Genomic DNA, 8,456 nt, shown 5'->3' on the forward strand with positions numbered 1-8,456 from the left:
AGAGAGGGGTGTGTGGGTGGCTCAGTCAGTTGAGCCTCCAACTCTTGATCTTGACTCAGGCCATGATCTCATGATTCATGATATGGAGCTCTGCACTGCCAGTTCAAAGCCTGCTTGGGATTCTCTCTCTCCATTGCTCTCTGCCCCTCCCCTGCTTGTGCTTTCTCTCTCTCTCTCTCTCTCTCTCTCTCTCTCTCTCTCTCTCTCCCTCAAAAACAAATAAATAAAAATCTTTTTAAAAAAGAAAGAAATTTTAATAAATGATTCTGACAAAGCAAGTCAGCCATCTGGAAGAAGATAAAACTAGATTCATATATTTTTTTTACTATGTGTAAGAATAAACTATATAGATCAGGGAAGCAAATGTGGGTGAATTCCTCTTTAAGCTGAGTGTAGGGAAAGTCTTGCTAATTGGCTTAAAATGCAGAGGCAATAAAAGAAAAGATTGATAAGTTTGACTACATTAAAAAACAATTTATGTACATAACCCACCCCCACCACAAATAAGATAAAAACATAATTAAGGGAAACTGGGAGATATTTACACATATCGTACATAAAAAGCTGCCATTCCTAAAATATAAAAAAAAAAAAAAATCTTAAAAATTGAGGGGAAAGGCCAAAATACCTGAGAGAAAAATGGGCGAATGACACACAAGGAAAATTCCCTACAAAAAACGTTTTTAAATGGACCTTAAATGCATGAAGAGATATTCAATTTCCTTCATGATGAGAGTAATGTAAAGTAAAAGTACGCTGGAATACCGTTTCTCACATGCCAGAGTGTCAAAAACTAAAAGGTATTAAAAAAAAACTCTGCTTTTTGTGCTGTTGATTTTAACTATTCTGACAGTTGTTAGGTGATACCTCATTGTGGTTTTTATTTGCATTTCCCTGATGAGTGATGTTGATCATTTTTTCATGTGTCGGTTGGCCATCTGGATGTCTTCTTTGGAGAAATGTTCATGTCTTCTGCCCATTTTTAAATTGGATTATGTTTTTTGGGTGTTCAGTTGTATAAGACCTTTATGTATTTGGGATACTAACCCTTTATTAGATATGTCATTTACAAATATCTTCTCCCATTCCATAGATTGCCTTTTAGTTTAGTTGATTGTTTCCTTCACTGCGCAGAAGCTTTTTGTTTGGATGTAGTCCCAGTAGTTTATTTTGCTTTTATTTCCCTTGTTCAGGAGACCTATCTAGAAATATGTTGCTACAGCTGATGTCAAAGACCTTACTGACTGTGTTCTCATCTAGGATTTTTGTGGTTTCGGGTCTCATATTTAGGTATTTAATCAATTTTGAGTTTATTTTTGTGTAGAGTGTGAGAACTTGGTCCAGTTTCATCCTTTTGCGTGTAGCTGTGCGGTTTTCCCAATACCATTTGTTGAAGAGACTGTCTCTTTCCTATTTTGTCAAAAGTTAATTGACTATGTAATTGTGGGCTTGTTTCTGGGTTTTCTGTCCTGTCCCGTTGAGCTCTGTGTTTACTTTTGTGCCAGTACCATACTGTTTTGATTACTGCAGCTTTGCAATATAACTTGAAGTCTGGAATTGTGATACCTCCAGTTTTGTTTTTCTTTCTCAAGATTGCTGTGGCCATACAAATTTTAGGATTGTTTGTTCTAGTTCTGTGAAAAATGCTGTTGGTATTTTGATGGAGACTGCATTAAGTCTATGTGTTTGCAAGAGGGTGTAGAGACAGGAAACCCTCATGCTCTATTGACAATGCAAACTGGTGCAGCCACTGTGGGAAACAGTATGGAGTTTCCTCAAAAAGTTAAAAATAGAACTACCGTACGATCCAGTAATTGCACTACTGGGTATTTACCCACCAAACACAAAAATTCTAACCCAAAGGTATACATGCACCCCTATGTATATTGCAGCATTATTTACAATAGTCAATTATGGAAGCAGCCCAAGTGTCCATCCATAGATGAATGGAAAAAGAAGAGGTGGGATAGGGGACCCAGGTGACTCAGTCAGTTAAGCGTCCGACTTCGGCTCAGGTCATGATCTCATGGTTCGTGAGTTTAAGCCCTGTGTCGGGCTCTTGTGCTGACAGCTCAGAGCCTGGAGCCTGCTTTGGATTCTGTGTCTCCCTCTCTCTCTGCCCCTCCCCTGCTCATGCTCTCTTTCTCTCTCAAAGGCAAACATTAAAAAATTTAAAAGAAAGATGACTGGATAAAGAAGCTGTGGTATATAAAGAATGGAATAGTATTCATCCGTAAAAAGAATGAAATCTTGCCATTTTCAATAACATGGATGGATCTGGAGAGTATAATGCTAAGCAAAATAAGTCAGAGAAAGACAGACACCGTATTGTTTCACTCATATGTGGAGTTTAAGAAATAAGATAAATAAGCAAATGGAAAAAAGAGAGAGAGTGAAAGAAACAAACCAAATCTTAACTATAGAGAACAAATAGATGGTCATGAGAGGGGAGGAGGTGGAGGGATTAGAGAGTACACCTATCGTGATGAGCACTGGGTGATGTATGGAATTGTTGAATGACTATGTTGTACATCTGAAACTAATATAACACTGTATGTTAGTACTGGAATTAAAATAAAAAACTTAATTAATGAGTGACTCTGCTAGTGAAGCTATGAGTAAGCAGGCACTCTCATGCATTGCAGGCCAGAATGCAAACTGGTGCAACTCTCATGACAGGGAATTTGTCAGTACTTAACAAAATCGCACATGCATTTGCTTTTTGACCTAGCAATCCTACTGTATGGTGAAGGTTCACCCCCACCAGTGCAAAAATAGATATGCACAAGGTTCTTCATCAGGGCATTGTTTGTAATTCCAAAATATTGTAGTGTTTGAATAAACTATGGTACATCCATATAGTGGAGTACTATGCAGCTTTGTAAAATAAAATTTTTTTTTAAATGGGAGAGATGTGTATGAACTGAGGTGGGGTGATTTCCAGGATACAGTGTCAGGTGAAGAAAAGCAAAGTGGAAAACAGCATGTGCAGTATATGCCTCATTTTGTTTAAGAAAAAAAGGGGAAATAGGAACATGTGCATGCATCTGCTCATTTGTGCGAAAAAACCCCACAGGAAACATAAGCTAGGTACTAATGAGATCTGTTTCCTACAAGGTGTGGGTGGGAACCTGGTAGAAAAGATGGACAGCAAGGAAGTGAGCGAGATACTTCTCTGAGAATTCCTCTTTGAACATTTCTAACTCTTGGAGCCATGTTAATGTTTCACGTGTTCAAAAAAAGACAATCAATAAAGCCAATAAGGATTGGGGAAAATACTAAAATGGAACAACAATAAACAACCCATGAACTGCACTTCAGGTTTTTTTTTAATGTTTATTTTATTTTTGAGACAGAGGGAGACCGAGTGCGAGGGGCAGAGAGAGAGGGAGACACAGAATCCGAAGCAGGCTCCAGGCTCTGAGCCATCAGCACAGAGCCCGACACAGGGCTCGAACTCACAAACCGTGAGATCGCGACCTGAGCCTAAGTCTGACGTTCAACCGACTGAGCCACCCAGGTGCCCCTGCACTTCATTTTAAATGCAGAACGGAACTGCTCTGAAGAGCAGAAAGAGAAAACTAATTCAAATAACTCTTTTCTTTCACACTTGGGATTTTATTGGTTGTTTGAAGATCAGTACACAGATATTATGAACAATTAGTTCAAATTTTAATGTATGTACTGAAAATCTAAAAAGCCATGTAGTTATGAGTTCCCTCTAAACAGTTTTTCAGGGACCTTGCAGCTTAACATTTAGAGGCAGTTTTCCTTAAGAGGATATGAAGTATCAATACCCTCAAATGATTGATAAGCTTCCAAATTGTAAGTTGCCCTCATTCACAGTTTAATATCATAGGTACTGCATGCAAGAGTTTTCAATCTTTTACAGCATAAAACAAAATTATTAGGCAAATGCGACTACCACAACTAAATACAGCACAAAGTGCACACAATTCTGACAGGCAAAGCCAAGGTGGGAGTGGTTTACTTTAAGAAATAATTCTACTAAAACCCAACATGGAAAAGAAGTCACTTCAAATGTTGAAGGCACAGTAAAGGCATGACCATGACTCCAAATTGCCATTTCACATGCTTTGTATTACAGGATATAAAAACAAAACAAAAACCCCGAACCGCAAATGATTTCACCTATTGAATGAAAGCATTTACACTTAACAAATGAGGTAAAGCTCATTCTCTGCTTAAAAATGTTTCTAGAGCTATTAGAAAGCATGCATTTATGAAGTAGTTGATGACACTCCTATGCCTGTTACAAGGATACGGGGACCACTAAGACATGGTACACATCCTAATCAGACTTAGCTGCTTCTCTCCTGCTTCATTAGAGGCTGGATTCTACGTATTTTCAGTTCTCCGTTTTCTGCAGGTCAATGTTTCCTTTCCTGGTTAGTCACTTTGGCCTGTTTGCCCTTTGTTCCCCTTTTCCCTTCTGTTTGCACTTGTTTTGCCAGAGGATTTAGCCTTTCCTGCTAACTTTTTGGGCTTCGTTTCTACCTTTGAAGGAGCAGGTTTCACGGACAACCTTGCAGATCCCTTGGGCTCTCCCTTCACGGCCCCTTCGACTGCATTGACCTTCTTCCGGGGCATCTTGGCGGTGGGGAGGGTGAGAGCAGGCCGCTTAGTGCAGAGAAACTTCACGAAGCTGAGCTGCAGGGCCACTGCCCCTCCTTCTGCCCTCTGATGACTTTCCAACAGTGTATTTGGACAATATGACCTCGGGCTAAAGACAAGAACTCTAAAAAAATATTGAACTCTGGTTTGTAAACTGCTTTTTCTCAGAGGCATGGGTTAGACATAACTGAATTACTTTCTGTGTATTCTAGGACTGACCAAATACATCGATATATGGTGGATAAAGCCAGCCAGGTTTCTCATTGTCAGAGAAGGGAGTTACAGATTTGGGAAATAGAAAAAATGGAATAAACCTTGTAGCGTTGGATTGGGTTTGGAGGTATCAGTGCAACCTAATGGATTTTTGTATAGAGATATGTGAATAGATATAGGTGTATATGAGTGAATATGTGTGTCTACTTTCTAGCTGCATTGGCAGAGGGGGCTTAGAAGCAATGATACCCAAGAAACAGTGGGCACACCTAGTGTCAGATCTTGGCTTCTAAATACTCAGAGGAACCCAAACTCCTTGAAGAAATGGCTGCTTTTCAGGCTGGGGCAGGAAAAGAACAAGATGAGTCTGTAATAACCTGGGGTGTCAGAAACTAAGAAGCTGTTCAAAGCACGAGGTGGGGATAACTCAAAAGGAAACAGAAGCCACTTGTTAGGGGATTCCACCGACCAAATAGAGGATAATTTGGGCATCTAAATAAATGATAGTATCTAAGATTTTATCCCTTTAAATAAAATAAGAATCCATGAGTCCATATTGATATAATAATTAAAGAAGAAATAAACGGAGAAGGGTAAGGTCCTTCTCGGAGTAGAAAGCCAACTGATAACTTGTACAAGCAATAATGGAGGTAGAAAAGTATCATTTGGCAACCGTAAGAGTAATAATGTTTTCAGGCAAGAATCAATCAAATCTAGCGTGTAAAGGTTTGAGGATATTTACATGGTTTCAAAGTATTTCCCCCATATGAAGCTTATTAATTACAAAGGGGGAAAATAGGTCACAGTGAGAAAAGGTTGGCAGATTATCACCTTAATCAATGACCAAAGTTAACATCACCGATAACGAGACTGATAACATCATGTGTCTCCTGATATGATGCATAGAGAAGAATCCGACATCACTTCAGGGTTATCCTTAACCCAAGATGCATGACCTAAATATAATCAAGGGGTGACACTAGGCAAACTCAAGGACATCTCTTTTCAACGTTTTTTTTTTTTTTTTTTTTTTAATTTATTTTTGGGACAGAGAGAGACAGAGCATGAACGGGGGAGGGGCAGAGAGAGAGGGAGACACACAGAATCGGAAACAGGCTCCAGGCTCCGAGCCATCGGCCCAGAGCCTGACGCGGGGCTCGAACTCACAGACCGCGAGATCGTGACCTGGCTGAAGTCGGACGCTTAACCGACTGCGCCACCCAGGCGCCCCAAGGACATCTCTTTTCACATATCTGTATCTATATAAAAATCCGTTACGTTGCACTGATACCTCCAAATCCAAAAAGTACTGTTAAAATACATACTTAAAAATTTTTTTTCAATGTCTTGAAACGTAAAGGAAGATTGTGTTTCAGGTTAAAGGGAAGTGACAATTGAATGTACCACGTATTTCTGTATTTTATCATTATAAAGGACATTATTGGGACAACTGGCAAAATCTGAATGGGATCTGTAGATGGACAAATAATATTGTGTCAATGTTAATTTACTGATTTTGATCACAGTACTGTTATGTCAGAGTATGCCTTTGCTTTTAGGAAATACACACCAAAGTCTTTCAGGATAAAGGGCCATCGTGTCTACAACTTACTCTCAAATGGATCCGCAAAATAGTCACAATGATATGTATATGAAAATAATAAATATGTATTTGTATATTGCGTGTATAAATGCAATATGATATGTATATTTATATACATATATGTTACATGTACGTATGTAGGAAGGTCCCTACCTTGCACAGATATCTTAAAGATTAAAGAGAATATTTATAAAAGGATTAGGCCTGTGCTTGGTGCATTAGAGATGTTGGATACATGTTAGTGATTGGTGTCATTATTGGCAATTAAACCTTAGTTTCCTCACCTCTGAAATGGGATTACTTATGCATCCCCTAGAGACTATTAACTAAGATAATGTTTGTAACAGTGAGGTGTGAACCTTAATGTTCTCTGGAAAAGGCAATTGGTAATTACTAAAATTATTTTTCAATTTTAGGATACTTCTGTAGTGCTTGTTGAGTAGTCGTATTGACTCATTTGATCTTCATAACAACCCTATTGAGCTAAATACTATTATTAGCTCCTATCATAGGTCAGGAACCTGGCCAGAGACAGTAACTCACTTGCCCAAGGTCATACCGCTAAGAAGTTGTAGATCCAGGCTTTGAGACGAGGTGGTCTGACTCTAGAGTTTGCATTTTTTTTTTTTTTTTTATTTTTTAATATATGAAATTTACTGTCAAATTGGTTTAACTGCTATGCTATGTTGATTGTCACTTCTTTTGCTACTTCACTGTAATTTCACATATCTTGACACCTTGTTCCCCAGGTTTTAAGAGGCATTAGGCTGGTAATGTCCCAGGGTTTGGTGGCAATATCATGGTAGCCCTCCACGTACTACTTAACAGAGTGTCGTTTGGGGTTTTGTATAATTTTTTAGACGCTCTCTTTCGTTTCTTTTTTCTTTTTTTTAAAATTTATTTATTTATTTTGAGAGAGAGAGAGAGCGAGCGAGCCAGCAAGGGAGGGTCATAGAGAGAGAGGGAAAGAGAATCCCAAGTAGTTTGTGTGCTGTCAGTGCAGAGCCCAACGTGGGGCTTAATCCCATGAACCACAAGATCATGACCTGAGCCAAAATCCAGAGACAGACTCTTACCCTACTGAGGTAGGTAAGCCACCCAGGTGCCCCTTTTCATATTGAAGGAGCCTTTTCCCTCTTGTGTATCATGCTTCTATTCTCCCTAATGGAAAACTATAAGGAACCTTTCTCATTTCACTTGTTTTTTTTTCCCGAATCTTCCCCAGATCTGCACATAGTGGTCCACGTGTGACAGAATAATGATTTTATACAAGAAATGGAGCATAATGTTTTCCATTTTGTTTCCAGTCCCATTTCTGAAAATAACTGGCCTTTGGTCAGTAATTTGAGAGGCTGAGCTATTAGGCCTAATAGTTTTGTCGGACAAAACCGGTGCTCTCAATCCTGTTGCTGGGTAAACTATTAAAATAGGGCTCTGAAAGTGATTTCGGTGGGGAGGCTAGAAATATTTGTTTCTCTTTTGCTTTACTTTTTGCTTTCTTTGGTTGGAGCTAGATGATTATTCTAATCATTCTCTGTTTTATGTGTTTAAATGTGATTAAGAAATTCTGAAAAGGTGACAGTAGACACATAATAGCCCCTGGAGTTTTAAAGAGATACTGTGAGGGGCGCCTGGGTGGCGCAGTCGGTTAAGCGTCCGACTTCAGCCAGGTCACGATCTCGCGGTCCGTGAGTTCGAGCCCCGCGTCAGGCTCTGGGCTGATGGCTCGGAGCCTGGAGCCTGTTTCCGATTCTGTGTCTCCCTCTCTCTCTGTCCCTCCCCCGTTCATGCTCTGTCTCTCTCTGTCCCAAAAATAAATAAACGTTGAAAAAAAAAAAAAAAAAAAAAAAAAAAAAAAAAAAAAAAAAAAAAAAAAAAAAGAGATACTGTGACAGTGAAATTTCTGACTTCCCTAAAATTCTAAAATATGAATTAAATTTTGGCAAATTAGCTCCCAAATGCTGACTTTAGAAATCTACAGCTTAGCTCTGCTCCCAAGGGATTG

General features: G+C 39.1%; 1 pseudogene; it reads right to left on the reverse strand.

Moving 5' to 3' along the window:
- Positions 1-4,293: 4,293 nt before the first annotated feature.
- On the reverse strand, positions 4,294-4,611 carry LOC131502146 (non-histone chromosomal protein HMG-14-like; annotated as a pseudogene).
- Between the last annotated feature and the right edge of the window lie 3,845 nt (positions 4,612-8,456).

This window comes from Neofelis nebulosa, chromosome X (assembly GCF_028018385.1).
Source record: "Neofelis nebulosa isolate mNeoNeb1 chromosome X, mNeoNeb1.pri, whole genome shotgun sequence".
Lineage (NCBI taxonomy): Eukaryota > Metazoa > Chordata > Mammalia > Carnivora > Felidae > Neofelis > Neofelis nebulosa.